The sequence below is a fragment of the Acinonyx jubatus genome, chromosome A1 (genome assembly GCF_027475565.1).
Source record: "Acinonyx jubatus isolate Ajub_Pintada_27869175 chromosome A1, VMU_Ajub_asm_v1.0, whole genome shotgun sequence".
Classification (NCBI taxonomy): Eukaryota; Metazoa; Chordata; class Mammalia; order Carnivora; family Felidae; genus Acinonyx; species Acinonyx jubatus.
In genome coordinates, this window is record NC_069380.1 from 162,100,452 (window position 1) to 162,122,012 (window position 21,561).

A 21,561-nucleotide genomic window follows, 5' to 3' on the forward strand; every position below is an offset into this window, starting at 1 on the left:
AAGCATGCAAAGGATGTAAAACTTGCATGTTAAACAGTGTTTTCATTTTGCTCACCCACTTGCTCGATTGGCTGGTTATAAAATCATAGTTTGAAATGTTTTCCTCAGAATTGTAGGGCATTTCCCTCTGTAGATGTTCTACATTGCTGTGTTATATTGTATCTCAGTATTTGTGTATAATCTTTAAATTTTTTTCTATGGAAATAATTCATACCAAATGTTTTAGAATTTTATGATAATGGTATTCATTAGTCTCTTTCAATGTGGCAAGTAACCTTCAGTTGTGGGGAATATTATTTCTTTTTAAATTTTTTTTTAAGTTTACCAGTTTATTTTTGAGAGAGAGAAAGCATGAGTCAGGGAAGGGCAGAGAGGGATAGAGAAGATCTCAAACAGGCTCAGTACTGTCAGCGCAGAACATGATGGAGGGCTTGAACCCACAAACTGTGAGATTGTGATGTGAGCTGAAGTCAGATGCTTAATTGATGGAGCCACCCAGGTGTCCTGGGAAATATTATTTCTTATATAATTCCTTTCCTTTTTTTTTTTAAATTTAACCTAGAACACTTGCTAGGTAAATGTTGCTAGGTACTTCTTGTTGTGACCTTATAATTTTCTTATCCTTTCTGCCTATTTTCCAACTCGCTCTTTCTTTCCTTTTTTTTTTTTTTTTTGCTTCCTTTTGCAAAGTAGACTCGATTAAATCTTTCAAAGTTTTTCTATATTTCCACTATCCTGTTCTAACATTTCCATATGCTCTGTTTTTTATACACAATTTTTAAAAAGTCCACCTTTTTTTTTTTGTTTTGAGGATGCAATAGCTTCTTTTATTGCTCAGTGTTCTTTTTTTTTTTTTTTTAAATCTCATTGCATTGTCTCTGTTTTTCCCAAGTTCCTTTTATCTGCTCTCTCTTTTTAATGTTGAGACTTTTTTCAGATCTCTTTGTTTCATGGCAACCATTCAAATGTAGGGCTGAGGACTAAAAAACTGATGGGAAACTTTATGGTATGTGTGTATGGAGTAGGTGTTATTTATAAAAAGTAGATCTAACACAGATCCACAAGATTCATTGTGGGGCCCCAGAATGTCTCATTGGCCTTTTTTTTCTGATAATTTGCTTTCTCTAGAGATTAATTTACTCTATTGCTAGAGTATCTGGCTGCTAGCATAATGAGAGTTTAGGTGAGAGGGAGGGCTGAAAACTCATTGTTCAGTACATAGAAATTAATTTATTCTCCATTTTAGTAATAGAATTTAACTTTATTCTCCTCACCTCTGCCTTGCCCAAGTTTTTAGACTCTCTGGTCAATTTCTTTAATGACTAAAGCTCTCCATCTTTTTATAAAGGGAATAATTGCTTGGTTGCCCAGGGTAAGGGTCTGGGCTTAAGGAGAGGGGTTGTCTGAGGGGAAGCATTGTTCTATATACACCTCTGGCTTTTAGCCTACCAGTTGCCAAATTCTACACTTTCAGACGCTTCCTGAGGCTATCTAGAATTCTGAAACATCAACTGGCTTTATCTCACTGGTGTGCCCCACTGCATATGCTGACATTTTCATTTTCTGCACTCAATTAATTATGTTACAACTCATTCACTTCCTTTCCACATCTCAACACTTGTTGATATCTATTGCCTACTGTTTCCTCATCTTATCTTCCTTGTGGTTTAAAACCCTTTTATTATCTTGTTATCATCATTTTGGTAGGGGTTCAGAAGGGAAAAAACATAAACACAAGTGTAAAATCTGCCAGTTGAACAGGACATTCTCTAACAGAATTTTGTTTATCAAAGAAATTGCCATATTGAAAATACCTATGTGTTTACATATAGAGTATTTTCACTGTGTTGAAAATCCTCTGTACTTTCTTCATCTCTTCCCCTCTAAAGCCCTGGCAACCAGTGATCTTTTTACTATCTCCATTTTCAGTATATCATATGATTGGAATCATACATTTGTAGCCTTTTCAGATTGGTTTCTTTCACTTAATAATATGCATTTAAGTTTCCTCCATGTCTTTTCATGGTTTAATAGCTTATTTTTTTTGAGCACTGAATAATTTTCTATTGTCTGCATGTACCACGGTATATTTATCCCTTCATCTACTGTGGGACATTTTTGGTTGCTTCCAAGTTTTGACAATTGTGAATAAAACTGCTATAAATATCCATGAGCATGTTTTTGTGTGGACATAAGTTTTCAGCTCCTTTGGGGAAATACCAAGGGGTATGACTACTATATATGATTAGTTTTGTAAGAATCCTCCAAATTGTCCTTTAAAGTGTTTGTACCATTTTATACTTCTCCCAGCAGTGTATAAGGGTTCCTGTTGCTTCACATCCTCACTAGCATTTGTTGCTGTCAATGTTCTCATAGGGTACCACGAACCATCCTGTGAGGTGAGATGCTGGGGGCAAGAATGACAGGTGTTGAATTTCATCCCACTTAGTTGAGAGGTTCATAGTCAAAATTACTTTGAATCAAAGACTGTGAAGAAATTTGATAATCTTTATATATCTGGTATTGTGGGTTCTGTTCCTGCTCTATTGCTGCTGTAACAACAGATTACCAGAAACTTGATGGCTTAGAACAACCCAGATTTATTATCTTATAATTCTGAGGTCAGCAGTGCTAAAATCAAGGTGTCAGCAAGGTTATGTTCCTTTTGGAAACTCAAAGGAGGAATCTGTTTCCTTGCCTTTTTAGCTTATAGATGCAGCATGCGCTCCTTGCTTCTTGGTCCCTTCCTCCATCTTCAAAGACAGCAGTGGAGTATCTTGAAATCTCTCTTTCTGGCTTTAACTCTGAACTTCCATTGCCACACCTCCTTCTCTGATTGTCCTGTTTTCCTCTTTGCTTTATAAGAATCTTTGTGATTACACTGGGCCTACCTGAATAGCCCAGAATAATCCGCAACTCAAGATCCTTAATTTGCTCATATCTTGAAAGTCCTGGTTATAATGTAAGATAACATACTCACAGGTTCTGGGGAGTAGGATGTGGATACCATTGGGGGAGATACTATTCTCCCAACTGTATGAACTGAAACCTTTGCATACAAATGTAATTTGGATCAGAAGAATATAATTTTAACTCAGGGAGGAGAGGACCAAAACCAACCAAACCAGCAGATAAACAAGGGTTTATAAATCATAGTTGAAATATTTTATACTTTTTATTATGAAATAATCCTATCTTTATTGTGGCTCATCCCATTTGTAAAGAAACAGTATATATAATAGGAAGTAAAAATTAACTTAAAATTTTAAGGCCTATTGACAATCACTGTTACAATTTGTTGTTTATAATTCCAAATCTTTGTCTTTCAAAGAGGAATGCCAATCCAAGAACATAATAATGAAATCTGATGCATGTTTCATTCATATTGGTAGACTGCATATTTCTTTGATGGAGATCCAGGTAGGATGAGTTTGGCTTCAGGTCAAGTTCTATATGTCTATTTTTCTAAATAATTAGCTGATTATTTAATGTTTTATTGACTTATTATGAATTTGAAATGTCAATTTTAACCCTCTACTTTTACCAGTTATTACTTACCTCTTGTTAATCCTCTACATATTACCTATATCAATTGAGGAACAGACTGTTGTTTAGATCATCACTTGACTGAATCTTAATTCCTTCTAACATGAACTTTCTTGGTATTCATGTCATTTTATTATATTCTTCCATAAATTTTATATTTAGATTTTATTCTACAGAAAATCGTTTTGAGTTGGATTAAAATTGCATTGAATGTATAGAGAGATTTGAAAGAGAATGTATTCTTTAAACTTCTGTATATCTACTATAAATCTGAAGTTTTCTTCTGGCTGAAGAATTATGAGTTTTGAAGATTTAATACATAGAAAACAATCAACTGAATAAAAAATAAGCCAATAAAATCAGACCATATTACTTGAAAGGCTAGCAAAACAGCTGCAACTGTACCAGGATAGATGAAGAAAAAAAAAATTAAATAAAGTGTATTTATAGTAAAGCATAGGCATAAGATAGCACTTCTTTTTTTTTTTAAATAGATTTAATGTTTATTTATTTTTTGAGAGAGAGAGAGAGAGAGAGACAGAGACACAGAGAGACAAAGTGCGAGTCAGGGAGGTGCAGAGAGAGAGGGAGACACAGAGTCCCAAGCAGGCTCCAGGCTCTGAGCTGTCAGCACAGAGAATGACGCAGGGCTCAAACTCACAGACTGCGATATCATGACCTAAGCCTAAGTCGGACGCTCAACCAACTGAGCCACCCAGGATAGTACTTTTTTTTTTTTAATTTTCTTTGAATTTTTTTTTTTTTTTTTGAGAGAGAGAGAGAGAGTGCAAGCAGGGGGAGAGGCAGAGAGAGAGGGAGACACAGAATCTGAAGCAGGCTCCAGGCTCTGAGCTGTCAGCCCAGAGCCCGACACGGGGCTTGAACTCATGAACCATGAGATCATGACCTGAGCTGAAGAGTCTGACTGAGCCACCCAGGCGCCCCCAGGATACCACTTCTTAAAAAAATGTTTATTTATTTGGAGAGAGTGTGTGTGAGGGAAGGGCAGAGAGAGAGAGAGAGAGAGAGGGAGAAACCTACACAGGCTCTTCACTGGCAGTGCAGAGCCTGATGAGGGGCTTGAACCCATGAACTGTGAGATCATGACTTAAGCCGAAATCGAGAGTCAAATGCTTAACCGACTGGGCCTCCCAGGCACCCCATAAAATAGCACTTTTAAAAAGAAACAACAAAACTTTGTATGCCCAAAATTCACATGAAATGTAAGGTTTTCTAGATATAAATGTATAATCAATGGTATCACTCTATACTGAATTAGGAGTAGGAATCAGCAACCATCTGAAAGGAGTACCAGGCCCAAATAGTTTTATAAATAATCTTATTCAAAAGTTCAAAAGCAATGAATTTTATTTTTGACAAATTGTTTCTGTTGTCTATTTTTATGTAGGTATTAATACCAGGGATGCAAAAATAATTCAACATATCAATGTAATTTTCTACATACAGTAAAATAGAAGAAACAAGTGAACACCTCAACTGATGTAGGAAACAATTTGATAAAACTCAACATTTATTCGTGATAAAAATTTAACATATTAGGAATAGAAGGGAACATTCTTAATCTGATAACATTATGCATTAAAAACATTTAACTGATGGTGAATAAATAGTACAATGTTACTTTTGGGACATGAAAGCAACCCTTGTATTTCTTCCTACTTTTGAAAGTAAATGGTAAGTTGACACAAGAAGAAGAAGAAAGGTAAACATAAAATATAGCATCTTTATTACTCACAAAGATTCTTGGAAAACATGATTTGTATGTGCACCCATAGTGGCTTTCTAATTTTTTTCTCCTACATTGAACTTGTTTCCAAAATGGAAGCCTTCCTCTGCCTGTTACAATATGAGTAATGTGTAGATGACCATAAACCCAGAATTCCAAAGGGAAAGTGGTTTTGAGGAAGAGTACCCCAGAGAGGGCGATTAGAGCATGCTTATTATTATTAGTTCCTTCTCTTAAACATACCAGTTTCATAAAGTAGTGGCAATAGTCACATAGTGTTGTAAACTTGGAAGTCTATGGAAATGTGAGGAGTGAGAGAGAAAGTTGTGCCTTAATAGTTTTTATTGAAGCCAGGAACAAGGTGGTGATTCCTACATTATACCCACTATTTGATATTGCACTAGAGAACCAGGACAATAGACTAAGTCACCAAAAATAAATGTGGTTTAAGGAAATGAAAGAAAGACACAAAGATAACATAATAAATCATCTAAATGCAAAATCAAGAAAAAATATATAAGGAGTTAGAAGCATTAAGAAAGTTCCTTAGAGTTGCTGGATATAATATGAACAATGAAAAAATAGAAGAAAATTGTACAAAGGGATAAAAGAAAACTTGACAATGGTGAAATGTGTTGTTTATTAATGAGAATATATATTTTATAAAGGTGATGATTTTCCTTCAAATCACTCTATACCGTAGATGTAGTTCCAATTACAATCCAAAAATAATTTTTTTCTGTGTAAATTTACAAACTGATTTAAAAATTCCTGTAGAAGAATAATGGTCCAATAATAGTTCAATAAGAAAATGTAATAATATGGAGATTGGTTGATAAAACAGAGAAGGAACTCAGAAGCAGATTCATTCTTAGATGGAAATTTGATGTATTTGATATGAAATAAGGGAAGAGAGCCAGATTATTCAATAAATGACATTTATACAATAGATTTTTATGTGAAAAAAACATTACTGCACCATATACAAAAAAGAATAATGTAATTTATAGAACTAATGTAAAACATAAAATTTTAAAACAATTAGAGGAGGTTATGGGTAGATTTTGTTATACTTTTTTGTAGGAAAATATTTATTGAACAAGACACTAAAAATATCAAACATAAGTGGAAAACTGATATGTGTGTCCATTTTAAAATGTTAATATTTTGAGAAAATATTTCAAAATATATGACTAAAGATTATAGCTAAAGTTTTATGGATTTTTGCAGGCCCTGAATCCCTTGAAAATTATACAAAGTTGAAAAACTATGTTCATAGGCATCCATAGAAACTATTTTATCAGTCTGTAAAATGGGTGCATGACTCCCAAAATTAATTATAAGAGACACTATTTTAGCAATCTGTGCTAAACTATGCACATACACACATATACATACATCTCAAGCGAGCAGGAGAGGGGTCTTTATTTGTTCCCCAAATTCTAACATTTTTTGGCACTTGTCTTGTCTCTTCCACTGGCCCTTGGCTTTCAGACCCAATACACTTATATCATTGTCCTTTTCAGGAAGAATTTGTTAGACTTTTTAAAGGTGTATCTGATGATAGTCTAGGAAAGACATCTGTTTCCCTCAGTTTTGCAACAGGGCTATGGGGAGGTCATTCCTTCTGAGGATTAGAAATTAGGAGCAGCTATACCTGGGAGCTTGAGTGCTATACCTAGATCTGGGGAAGGATTCTTGGGAACAAAGAGTGTTTCTTTATTTCTTTTTTTCTAATTTATTTTTTTAATGTTTATTTATTTTTGAGAGAGAGAGAGAGAGAGAGAGAAAGAGAGAGGGAGAGAGAGAGAGAGGGAGACACAGACTCTGAAGCAGGCTCCAGGCTCTGAGCTGTCAGCACAGAGCCCAATGCAGGGCTCAAATTCAGAAACAGTGAGATCATGGCCTGAGTCAAAGTTGAACACTTAATTGACTGAGCCACCCAGGCACCCCAAAAAGAGTTGCTTCTTAGGGACATATGGAATCAACTTTATTCTTCTCCAGGATTGCCAGATTTAGCAAATAAAAATAGAGAAGGCTCAGCTAAATTCAAATTTCTTATGAAATGGAAAAAACAATGAATATTTTAGTATAAGTATATTCTTTGAAATATTTTGAATAAACTTCTAAAAATTTGTGATTTATGTGAAATTCACATTTAAGTGATATGATATATTTAACAACCCTATTCTTCTCTGGTGTGAAGTTTCTCACCATTGCCCACCCCAAAGTAACTTGGGTAAGACCAAGGTGTCCATTCTATGGAACATAAGTAGGGATTTTATGAATATTGCTCTCTGACCCAGAAAATTATTCAACCCTGGAATCCTACATTAAATTTATTGCAGAAGAACAGAAACCATTTATCATTTATTTTTCACCTTCCAAGATGATTAAACACACACACACACACACACACACACACACGCTTTAGTCCACTAAGATCACCGAAAGTATTCACATCATTTAAAATTATAATTTGAGAGAGCCTTGATGATTCAGTCAGTTGAACGACTTACTCTTGATTTCAGCTCAGATCATGATCCCAGGGTTGTGGGATTGAGCCCTATGTTGGGCTCTATGCTGGCTGTGGAGCCTGCTTGGGATTTTCTTGCTTCCTCTCCTTCTGCCCCATTCCAGCTTATGCATTCATGTGCATTTTCTATCTTTCTCTCAAAAAAGAAAAAAAGTTTTAAAACATTGACTCAAATGATAATTTATGTGATTAAATTCTTTTGACAACCTTGGTGTTGTGTAGCATGATTTTATATTTTCAAATCATCCATGAAAGTACATTGATGAATAATGAATAATTACATACTTGAACTTAATTACTGTAGGAATCCACGGTGGGTGTGTTTTCTAGGCCAGTTGGAAATATGAATAATATAATGGTTTAAGGTGAATTCTAGAAATTGTCATTTTGCAATTCAAAGAATAAATTTAAGGATAGATGCTGTGGTAGGCAGAATAATGGCTCTTCAAAGAGGCTTGTGCTCTAGTACATGGAACCTGTAAATATGTTATATTACATGGCACAGGAGAATTAAGGGTGCAGATGAAATTAAAGTTGATAATCAGTTCACCTTTAAATAAAAAGATTACTTTGTATTAGCAAGTGGACTGAGTATGATCACAAGAGTTCTTCAAAGTATAAGAGGGAAGCAGAAGAGGAATCAGAGTCAGAGAAAGATTTGAAGATCCTATTCTGCTTGTGTTAGAGATGGAGAAAAAGGCCTCAGTCAAGCAGTGCAGGCCACCTGCACAAGAGAGAAAAGGAAAGGAAATGGATTTTCTCCTAGAGCCTCCAGAACAATGCAACCCTATTAATATCTTAGTTTTAGTCCAGTGAGACCCTTTTTGGACTTCTGATGTTCAGAACTTAAAGATAATAAATTTGTGTTGGTTTAAGCCATTACATTTCTGCTAATTTTCCACAGCAATAATAGGAAACCGACACAAATATATAATTTATGTAATACAAAATATTTTCAATTCTAGGCTAAAGTTTCACTCTTTTAAGGTAGTGCACTGGGTTGGTATATTTACTTTTTAGCCATCATTTATTGGGGCTGACTATAGGGGAGTACTTTGCTAATGTGTTTAACATATTTTACTTCATTTGTCCCCCAACCAGTTAGGTCAGTTATTATTATGCCCTCTTCATGGATAAAGAGACTGAGCCTCAGAACGATGAATTAATTTGCCCATCTTTGAAAAGTGAAATATATCTGAGTTTAAAGTTTGTCTATATTATTTATAATATAATCTGGGTAGACACTTCTGAAGAGACATTTTACATGTTTTCTGGTGTTCTAGTAGTGAAAGAGATATATTTTACATGGGTTGAAAGTTGTGACTGTTCTTGCTTCATGCTAATGTTGGCATTTTGTTATACATTTAAAAGAAAATTTTGATATTAATTCAAGTTGTGACCTTAAATAATATTGGTTGTACTTTGGTCCTGATAAAAATATGAGCCATGAGTATGACACTGGTGGTAAGGTGGCTAGAAGAGAAATTAAATGATCTAAGCAGTTTATAGGACTAGCATCATATTGGCCTAAATGAAATAAAACTTATTTTTGTCCAACCTTAGCCATGTATCAGGGCTTGCTAATGGAACAAAAGATGTGGGAGGATCTACTAGTTAAATCAAAAATTTTCTGATACTATTTTTCTACTTTGTTTTATTCTGTTCAACTTTATTTTAAAATAATCAGGAACCATGAATAGAATGACTTCTGTTTTATTATTTGCCTTATTTCCTACCTAAATGCAATCTCCTTTACTGCTGGGGATTTGTCTCATCAACTCTTTATTCCCAGACAGAGAACATAGTGGACCCACAATTAATGATAAATAAGTGTATTCAGTATTTAGATAAAGTTTATATTGCTTATAATGGGCATTTCAGAAAGTGTTCAGATTCTGGGGGAAAAAAGTAATTGAAAATAAGAAAGCAGTTGAATTATTCTGATAGACATCTTTTTCCCCCTTTTCTTTTTACTAATTGAATATTTTATTTCTCTTTCTTGTATCAAAAGTGATGTTTTGCATCTGATGGGTGATGTCTCTATCTTTACCAGAGTAGATTTCAAGAACTTTTTGTTTTCTTTTAAAAAAAAATTTTTTTAACGTTTATTTATTTTTGAGACAGAGAGAGACAGAGCATGAACGGGGAAGGGGCAGAGAGAGAGGGAGACACAGAATCTGAAACAGGCTCCAGGCTCTGAGCTGTCAGCACAGAGCCCGACGGGGGGCTCGAACTCACGGACCGCGAGATCGTGACCTGAGCCGAAGTCGGACGCTTAACTGACTGAGCCACCCAGGCGCCCCAGAACTTTTTGTTTTCTAATTGTGATGTCCACATGCATTTCTGCCATTTCTATGAAAGAAACTCTGACCCAATCTGGCTGAAGCAAACTGACCTATTGAAAAGCCCTAGGGTACAGCTATCTTCACAGGCTGAAACATTATCATTAGAATTCAACTTTCTCCCATATTTTACCTCTGCTTTTCACTGTGTTGGCTTCATTCCTGTGGGAGCATCAAATTCCTATCATCACAAAATCAGTTTCAGGGGAAAGAGAGCTTGCTTTTAAGATTTGAGGTCTGTTGACACAACTGGCTTAATGTGGATCTTGTGCCCTCGCCGCACCAGTCCTGTGGTGGACCAGTGGAAAATCCCAAGTAGCTAAACATAAATTACGCGTGTCATTTGTGGGGATAGATTTAGCCTCACTAGATCCAAATAGAATGAGGGTGGTGGCATCATTATTGTAGGAAGCAGGGAGGGATGTTAGGTTGGAAAACCAACAAATAATCACCAGGTCGTATTTCTCTTGACCCTGTTTTACCAACCAACGTGTGAGGAAAACAGTCACACTTGATTATTTTGACAAATGGCACTGTGCACTCTCTTTGCCTGGTTAGGATGAGTTGAGTTTAGTGTTTCCATTGAGGACTGTGGCAGTGACTTGACCTTTGTAAGAATAAAAGTAGCACCACTGACATCAGCTCAAATGAAACTAGTTCTCCATAGTCAAGTGAAAAGTTGCTGAACAGTGCCTATTCTAAATGCAGATTACAGTGAAAGATGACACACAGAAGAATTAAAGTAGCTGTTAATTTTAGATTCTTGGTAGTTTTAGTTACAAGAAAGAATTTAATTAACTTCAGTTTAGGTAGATAGCAGAAGAGAACATCTGCTTTCTTGATCTAGAGGGAGTTAAAATCAAAGTTTTGAGCCATTAAAATAGAAGGGTTGGGAATCCTGATTGAACTTTATAGCAGATGAACAAGTGCAAGTACATAACTTTCCTAAAGCTACATAGATGACTAGCTCGAGTTTTTTTGGATTGGTTTAAAGGCAGAATGGGTTTATTATTAATCGAGTGAAAACCTAAACTTGTTCAGCTTTATATATAAATATCATGTCATTTAAAATTATGAGTAACTTCTTGGAAGACAATTTGAGGAAATCAGATTTAATAATTTAGATGACCACGTATATTCAATCATTGAAGTGAACTTTTAATCAATTTATTTTAAACGACAATGCAATTGGGATCCAAGGAAATGAATCTTGTTTACCACTTGCATTATCCAACTAATTGAAGTCAAATGAGTAAGACTTATGCACTGCCTTTGGTGCTCTGATGTGTATAGTTTTCTGGTTTGATTTCTAATCCAGAGAACTCATTGATGTGGCAATATGATGTGCTGAGAGCTCTGCTAGCTAACAGAAAAATGGTACACAATGTATAAGAGACTCCTCTGAAATCCAGTTCAATGGAAGATAGTGTTTAGGGCTTCCTGAATGAATTACAGCGTGGTAAGATACTGCTATAAAAGCAGCGAAACCATTAGCATAGACAGTAGAGATGCTAGGCTGGAATGCTTTTATATGCCAATTTAGTGTTTGTGATTATGCTGCACAGATTCAGTCCTTCATAAACCCATTTCTATGGCAACAGAGAAATGTTGAAAGCCCATAGCATATAACTAAGACTTTTGAAAATTCTGACTAATCTAAAGGAATACATTATCTCTTTTAATGCACAAATTTTGAGAAATTGAAAATTACTGAATAACACATGAAGCAGAAGATCTGACATCTTATAGTTAGGCCTGCTGAAAGCCTTATTTGATAGCTTATTAAATGCAGCTGGTATATTTAAAAGTAAGACTAGGGGGGGAAAAGAGTTGAGTCTGTGAAATGCTTTAGTCCAAATATGCCTTTAACACATTGGTGATAGTAAGAAAATGCAGCCAACCTTCCTGCAGCAGTTTACTTTTAGGATTCCTTTACAGTTTTTGAATTGGATATTGTGATATGCGGCACAGAGATTTCAATAACAAATAAATAAACGGTAACCCATGGAAACTTTTAATAATCTGATAGCCTTGTAAACACTTTCTTCAGAAATTAACTTTGGGGACTTTGACATTTATTTTCTTATAACAAGGGTGAATCGATTATTGAATGGTTGAAAGCACACAATGCATATTGATCTGTTCATGCGTAGCCACTTTCTCCCAGCAGGCACCTTGCTGCCTGCAACATATTTTTAAATAGGATTACTACTCATTAAATTACAATGACCTGAAGCAATGGTCAACGAAAATGAAATTGCCTCGGTTCATCATGGTTTGGAGTACTGCCATGGACTTTCAGTGTTTTGCTTTCCCTGGTGGAAGTCGACCTGAAGAATGTATATGGATGACTGCTTTGGTGTCTAGAATTTAGCTAAGCAAGATCCCAAATTTTGTACCTATAACCAAAACTGAAATATGACCAAAGTTTTATATCATTAATGACAACTAGTTTTAAGGAATATTTATTAAACAATATATATTTTTAATCAGATATCTGGTATTTTGTGTAGCAGTCTATCAGCTACTGATGTAAGAGATTAGAGTTTAGTTTTAGTCCATATCAGAAATCTGTTGAATACAAAAACCTGTTTTCTTAAATGAAAATAATCATGTTTTGTAATATAGACTATATAAGGCAACATTTTAAAAGACAAGTAATTGTCCTTGATTTATAAACTAAGGGGACTTTTTTCCTTTTGGTTTTTTTGCTTTTTTTTTAATGGCAGAGAAAGCATATAGGCAATCGCTTTTAAAGAATGTCTCAAGATATTTATTGAAGCATCTAGATTAGATGATCATAGGAGGTTGGAAGAGGTATAATGTAGACATATTAAGATTTTTCCAGAAGGTATGTGTCATTCATATAGTAATTCTTGACCTTTGGGGAATAAAGGCTGTACGTGCCTTGTTACTCTCTTCCTGCTTCTATATTATTATTCTATGATTTAACCTATATTTACCCGTTATGGTCTGTCTCATAATTTCTACATTCTTAATTAATTTGCTGGCACATGAACACTTTGTTTTAGTATATGTATCACATTTTTCTCAGAATTCCAGGGCCTAGCTTATGATAAAAATTTTGGGATCCCTAGCCCTCATTCAGATATAACTCTATATCTGCCAGACCCCCCATCATATACTTTTATGCACTGAGAATTTGTTGTTGGTAGAAAACTGAATTTGGTAATCTCTTCATTTCCTCTGAGAAACTGGGGCAAGTCAAAAACTTTGATGATAAAGTGTCAAGACCATAAGGTCAGTCGCAAGGTCTGAATTTGCTTTTTTTTTTTTTTTTTTTTTTTTAATATTATGTAGTACAGCTACAGTTATACCTCCAGAACCACATTTGGTTCCACATCTTCTGTCTCTCTGAAGGTCCGGTTATTGTCACATGTCTTGGTTCGGTGTGACTATGACTCCTGTGTCTATTTGAACTATTGGAACTCTTTGGAAACTCAGAGATGTTGTTTTTGAGTTAGGTCCCTGAGGTTCTGGGCTGGGATAGCTACCAGCTGAGAGTTCCTTGATGCCACAGCAGTGACCTTACTGTCTAGGCATGGTCTTAGTGTTTGCACTTTGTCTCTGTATCATATTATTTTTCTACACTCAGAGTGGGACCGTAATAGGACCTTTAACACCCCATTGACTATCCTATATAGAGTGACAACCTCTTTGTCCACTGTCTCCAGCATTCCCTATTGTGTTATTTTGGATTGCTTTCCTTGATAGCACTTTTCATCTGACACACTATACATCTAATGATACATTTATTTATTGTTGGTTTCCTTCCGTTTGAGCTCCTTGAGAGCAGAGACTTTGTTTACTGCGGTTTCTCCTGTGCCTAGATATAAATACTAAGTAAATATTAGTTCAGTGGCTGACTAAATGCATGAAGGGCAGGGTTTTGAGGGTTAAGAGCCTAATCACAGTCTCATCTCTGCAATTAGTAGCAATTCATTGACAATGAGATTTGTGGGTCTTTGAGGAAGATACAAAAATGAGAGACCAAAATGCATTCTTGATATTTAGAAAAATGTTATAATTATTTTAGCTTAATAGTTTCATGTTTTACCCATTGGTGCCTTTTGATGATTTAAATCTGCATAAATTGATATTATCTGTGTTACAAAGAAACAAGAAAAAGTGGAAGGTGAAAACTGATGTCTACCTAAGAATGATGTCCTTTTGGAGAGTAATGTTAGGTAACATAGGTAATAAGTTTGTATGTAATAGTTTTTACTTTATTCTGGGTGCTGAACTAAGCTATTCATTTTTATTGTTCAACAGCATAACTACTATTTAGGCATAAATATAAATGGATTATGACCTGGATAATGTAATATTTGGAAAATTTAGCAGTTCTTTCACCACAATCCCAGTAGAAACTGCCTCCTGGTGTTGGGTCCCATGCAGCCTTTATGTTGTGGAAATAAATAACATGACCACTTGTGAAAAAGAACTATCACCACAAAAGAGAGATCATTGCTCAATCAGGGTGAATGTAAGTATGGAAATTTAAAATGCAACAAAAAATGTCAGCTGTTTAGTAATAGTTGGTCAAATGGAACATTCAGCCTCACTTGAATGATTTTAGATTATGAGTCATGATTTCACCTCAAAAGTTAAGTATTGCAACCTTCTGTGAATTTTAGAGTTTAGTAAATAACCACCCCCCCCCAAAAAAAAAACCAAACAAACCGGAAAACTAAGCTTGTTGGAGTATAAAAAGATGTTAACAAATGAAAGTTCACTTGAGGATATGAGCAAATGTGAAGTTCCAGAAAATATCTGGAATTGATGATCTTTCCATTCTCTATGCTGCTCATCATTTCCTTCTAGAAATTATGTTGATTCCCTTCTTGGAATTTTTCCCTCCCTGATTTTATTACCCAAACCTTATCCACAATGAGGGTTTTCTTCTCCAGGAAACCTACCCTGTAAGAATTTACACTGAGAAATCTCTTCTTGTATTAAATCTGGGAGACTTTATATTTATATATCATATTTCTAACATTTAGTTCTTTGATTCTTCAGTAGGATTTTCAGTAACTAGGGGGCAAGCACCACAGTGGTTTTTCTTCCTCTTCCTTTTTCTCCTTTTCGTCTTTCTTCTCCTTTTTTTTCTTTCTTCCTTTATTTCATTTGCTTGCTGGCCCATTGATAGAGTTGATCATGTTTTCTATTTAAGATGCTTGACATAGTTTGGGGAATAGGTGGTACAGCTGGAGTCAAACAGGCTTAGCTTTTAATTAATTTTCTGCCACCTACTAGTTCTTTGATCTTTGGCTAGTTTCTTCTCTTTATTTTTCAGTGGCCACTGTAAAATGATATACCTGTAAATGTCATTGTGAAAATTAAACTTGGTAATGTATGCAACCTGTTTGACGTAAAGAATGCATCCAGCCATGTCCTATCTCTTCCTATCTTTATTTTACTCATTTGACTTTGTGATGATCCTGATTTTTTGTTTGGGTCATAAAAATTTATATGGCATTCCTAAATGAAGATGTTCTGTTTGATCACTGTGGTGCTACTTAGAAGTATTTGAGAAAGTGAAGATAACAAGAATTATTTAGTGAACTGAATGATCATTTGGGGGCTACTAAATATGGTTCTTTTGTTTCAGTTTCCTGACTTCTCTTCCTTGCTCCCTCCTTTTATTCCTTACTGCTTACTTTATTTTTCAAAAGCATAACACCTTTATCCAGAGATAAAAAGCAATTTAAAACTTTAATATAGTGGTTTATAAAGTGGTATAGGCATATAATTCAATTTTATAACACTTCAGACAAAAAAATAATATTTCATTACTTCAGTCCTTCTTTAGTTTGACAAACAGAAGCAGTATACCCATAATACATTCTTTTGACTGACAAAGTAAATTCTCCAGAAACTCACAAATGTGAATTTGAAACTATACCTGGCTATGATTAGGCTATCATTTTAAATTTTTATCTGATTCTTGTGGTTCAACTTGACATTTCTTTCCTACGTTTCCCACTGATGATTTACATTTCTGATGATGTATAAAATTAACTTCAATTTTCCTAAATTTAATTTAATTTTATTTCTTGTCCACATTTCTCTTCACTCAGGTTCATTTGTCTAGATTTACTGCCCTTACGAAATCTGCAACATCATCCAATTTATCACGAACTGAACACTTAATGTTCTTTCTTCCAAACTATTCCTATTTCTGTTAAAATGAGACGGTTTCATTTTCTGTCCTTCAATCACTTCCCCGGTGAGCCCTATTTTCATTATTATTTTCCTTTATTTGTAGCCCTTAAAATAGTTTTCATTCTCTATTATAATATTTTTATGAAGGTCAATTTAAATTTTTGAATATTTTATGGAATTTTGAAAATTTTATGATACATAAAATTTTAACAGAATTGGAATACGTTATGTCTATGGCACTTTCTTTTCTTTCTCAATCTTTCTGTGCGTGTGTGTGTGTGTGTGTGTGTGTGTGTATTCTCTTATAATGGACCAATGTTGCTTTGTATTAATTTTTTAGTATATTTTCAATTTTTATTTTGCTTTTTATTTGCTCATTCAAGAATGGACAAAGTTTGTGAACTAGAAAGTATGGACAGGATTAGACTGGCTATTTGCTTTACTTCACTTTTGGGCAGCATTTTTAATAGCATCTTTCTTGAGAAAAATTTATTGGGTTGATTTTTATAAGTACTTTATCATAAGAGAGAAATCCCTATACTTTTGGGACTCTAAAATAACCTTGTGTAATTTAGAAACAGTATTTCTAATTACTGAACTTTTTGTAACTTTGATGAGATTTATTTCTAAAGTTTTCTCATATTCATATAAATAGATTATTTAGTGTTTATTATTGATCTCATGACCTAATTTTTCTCTCTGGGTCATTTTTTTTTCTTTTTGTCTGAGGAAAAAGATGCATTTTCAAAATACCTAAGGGCCAGAGTAAATTTATTTCCAGCATTAAAATTTTAGTTGCACCTGCAGTCACATATTTTGGCTAACCATTTGGAATAATTTTGCCTAAAACAGCTCCTTTTTATTACTTTCTTACTGGCACTTAAAAAAAATACATGTGTTGCCATCTGAAACTGGCATCCCTCCCTCAGCCTTAATGTATTCACTTAAGAGTAGTTGTAAAATTCCAACTTAAGGTACTTTGGGGTTTGCTCCCTTTTCCAGAAATCTCTGCTGGAAAAGAAAGTACCTGGGAGGGGGGTATACGCAGAATTGATTTAAATATAAAGGTGGTAACTAATGTTAGTCTCACTCTATAAATATATTTGTTATTTTAATTACTGCATAGGGACTCTAATTACTAATTCTCTTTGTCATTATTAATTATTTTTTCATGTGGCTTCTTTTGGCACCAATTTAAGGAAATGTTTTCTAAGAAGTAAAGCGCTTTTAGGATATTGTGATCTTTAATAATACATACAGCTATTTATACAGATTTATATTCAGAGATTATTTTGAATTTCTTAATTCCTTGATGTAAATGGGCCTTTGACGATATATTTAACTTTTTAAAAGCATTTTGATTATGGTTGACACACAATGTTACATTAGTTTCAGGTGTACAACATAGTGAGCACTTGACTATATTTAATAAACCTTCTATATTCACTGCTCAGGGCTAATCTTATTCAAAATTTAAAATTAATCCTAATTTTCTTTAAGGCTCCTAACTTCTATTTAAATCATTCCCTTTTGAATGTTTAACAGCTTAGTAACCAGGTACTGGGAGTGTCTATTTCTTATATCCAGTAGATCTGGCAAAGACTCCAGATGGTTCCAAAATTTTCCTCTCTGCAAGAATAAAATTTTCCTGTGTTATCTTTCTTTGATTTCCTGAGCCTGGCCATAATAGATTCTGTTAAATTATATGATCTAATTTATGTTGCTGTACAAACTATCCAATATGTTTTAAACTTCTGCCCAAATAATTTTTCCTGTATCTTATCAATAGGGAGAACTTCAAAAGGTGTAACTTAACAGTAGAAGTGGTAAATTTGATCATGTTGATATATATTGTATCTCCCACTTTGTAAGGCATCTTTATCTGCCTATTTTTCCCACAAGTAAAATCAGTTCTGTTGAGTAGACTTCAGTGTTAGGGGCTCATCTGGGTTAACTGAACCTGATCATGTTTATCTCATGAGATTTTAATTGGTTTGATATAAGTATGATGCATTATGCATTCAGCCCCAAATTAGTGATAATCTATCTATGGAGAACAACATAGTTATTGTAACTATATTGATTGCATTTCTCACATTTTAATATACTAGCAACTCAATATTTCAAAAATTTTAAAATTTAAAATTTAATATATTTTTGAATAGGTAATCATTTACATGGCTCAAGCACTCAAAAACTATAAAATGATAATAAAAGTTTCCCTAAAACCAATGTTTCTCAGCTACTTGACTTTTCCTCATATAGGCAACCACAGTTATCCTTTCATTTATATCCTTATGAGAATATTGTATGTATATATAAGTAAGCACATAAATATGCACACATCCTTATTTATCTTATTTAAGCCAAATGGTAGAATATTATAATCATACATATCAGAGATAATTTTTCATATTAGTACATAAAGATGTTAGTTATCCTTTTACTATGGTTGTAATATATAGATATCCCACAGTTTATTTAATCCCCTATTAACAGATTATGTATTTTTTTCCCAAACTTACTCAAGTACAAACAATTCTGTATTGAATAACTCTGTACATAAATTATTTGTACCCATCTGAGTTGAATCACATTTGAATTAGGTGAATAAATAGTATTTGAGTCTGATTTAATAATATTTAGTGCTTTGCCTTATTCAGTTTGTGGAAGTTCAGTTTTCCTTTTATTGACTTAAATTTATAAGCATTTCCAATTAAAACATTTTTTTGTCACTGAAAATAAAAGGATGTTATACCTTTTTTGTGTGAATTATCTCTTAAAGAATGCAGTATTGAATGATTGATTTTATTAGATTCAAGAAAAAGGACAACCTATTCAGTGTTGGGTTTTACTTATTCAACTAGTATAGCATGAAAATATTAGAAGTAAAAGGATTTCTAGGATGCTTCTCTGTAGTACGCCAAAGAATCAGTGAAAGGGGATAAACCTGCTTTCCTTCTTATTTCTAAAGCCAATTACAGTATGAATTTGAATCTGGATATGGCAGTTTTTGGTTTTCTTGCTTCCCAGGCTTGGTGTTTACTATGAGAAAGAAAAGCAGGCACTCATTTGAGGCTGATTACATTATGGATACAGGGACAAAATCATAACATCTCTCTTCCTATAATCACATTTTCACCTCCTCACGCAGTGCACACCTGTGCCTTGTTGGCAATTGTACTCAATGGGAAGTCACACATCACATAGCTCCAGTAAGGGAGGAAATTAGTTTCTTGCAATATGTGTCCTTTCAGATGACACTGGGTGTTTCTTAATGTAGGTCTGCAAACTAAATAAATAAAAAGTCAGAAGAGAAACTTTGAACAGAATTCAATGCAAAGAGCTTCTGGCATGATGGGTACAGATCTCCATGCCATGGGTAATGGAATCATAATGACGTTAGTAAATGCTCATGTCTCAGTTTATTTAAAATTTAATAGCAATTCAAGGAAGAAAGCTTTAGAATAAAATTATGTATACTAACTTTGCACTTTGCATGAATTTTCAGGCTGGCTCAGCTGAACAATTAGGATGTGGCAGTGCATTCATTTGCCATATGAGTTCAACATTGTCTTCCCCTACCCCACCCCACCCCCTGCCCAGCTCTCACTGGAAATATTTTGCAGCTGTGTGACTTTCACATTGTAAGAATAAGTCTGAATTTCTCTTGTAAAGCCGAGATAGTTCTTGGAACTTTTAGTTTGCTGGATATTTTTCAGCCTCCCAAATATTTAATCTTCTTTTCATTTTTATCTAATTACTCTTAGTTACGTTCAAGCTCTCTCTCCTATCTATGACTTTGTTTTACATATTTTACAATACGATACAATCTATCGTATTCTTGGATGTGTTTTGCTACCTACTTAATACAATTAATGTCTGTATATAAAGGGAAATTGTTGCTTTTATGTATTCAATTTGTCAGCTTGGATTACTCAACAAGCAGATTAGATGTATGATTAGTGTGAAAACAAAAGAGGAAAATTATTGATAATTTCATTTGAAGTCATGGATATTTCTCAATGAACATAAAAGTAGTCACAACTAGAAAAATCAGGATTTTGTTGGAATTTCTTACTCTTATTTTATGACCTAATGTTGTTTTTATTTGGAATTATGTCCAGGAGACCATGAAATGTCTTGTGACCCTTAGGATCTTTAATAATTTTAATCTGATCCTACTCATGCATTCGCTCAACCATTATTTTCTCTTTTTCTGTAGTCTCTAGATATTAGAAAAGAGAAAGCTATTTTTTTAAAAAAATTTTTGATTGTCTACCTTACCCTTTTAATGTACAGGCTATTGTGTCCACTAAGCAAAAAGAGTCGTAGTTCCAATCTTGATCTGTTTTAGGGGCTGACATTGATAGCACATGAACTAAATCCAGTTTGCCACTAATTGCTGTATGGCCTACCTCCTAAGAAGGGTTTTACATTTTTTAATGGTAGGAAAAAATTGAAAAGATGAATAATATTTCATGATAGATTAAAATTATATGGAGTTGGGAGACTTTATTTTCAAAAAGATGGAGTAAATGAACTTTTAAGTAGTCCTCCTCTTGCTAAATTTATCTAAAAACATTGCATTTGAAACAAAAAAAAGACCTTGAAAAATAGAAAAAGACAGACCAGTTAGGGTCCACAGGATCCAAACAATAACACTATGATGCTGTGCTGAGTTTCTTTTCTTTTCACCTCTTATAGCCTATACTTGGAGCTGAAGGAACTGGAAATGTCAATTGTCACACAACAACATCAAAAGCCTCATCTCTGTATCCATACACTAGGAAAGGAACAGCTTAGCAAGACAGAAAATTTTCTGACAATAACCACTATACTCAGCCAGGCATCACAGAGAAGACTAGTCCAACTCCCAACCCTTCTGACAAAGGCTGAGAATGAAACCCTTGCAAGGCTGTAATGAGGCATTCCAAAATCTTTGGTTTTTCTACCAGGGACCATGTGTGGGTCCCTACTTCCATCTCCCTAGTATCTGTGGAAACCATGTGGGGAGTCTAGACTCTTATCTAGTAGTAATGAGGTGGGTCTCCACCATCCCACTGCGATTGTGTCACAGGAGGCTTAGTGGTGATTTGGGACTTTCACCAGTACCCAGGTGTGATAAGGCCACTCCCTACCAACCCATGGTGTCAGTGGAGGTACTCCTGTTCCACTCAACCAGGATAGTATTTGTGGAGGCC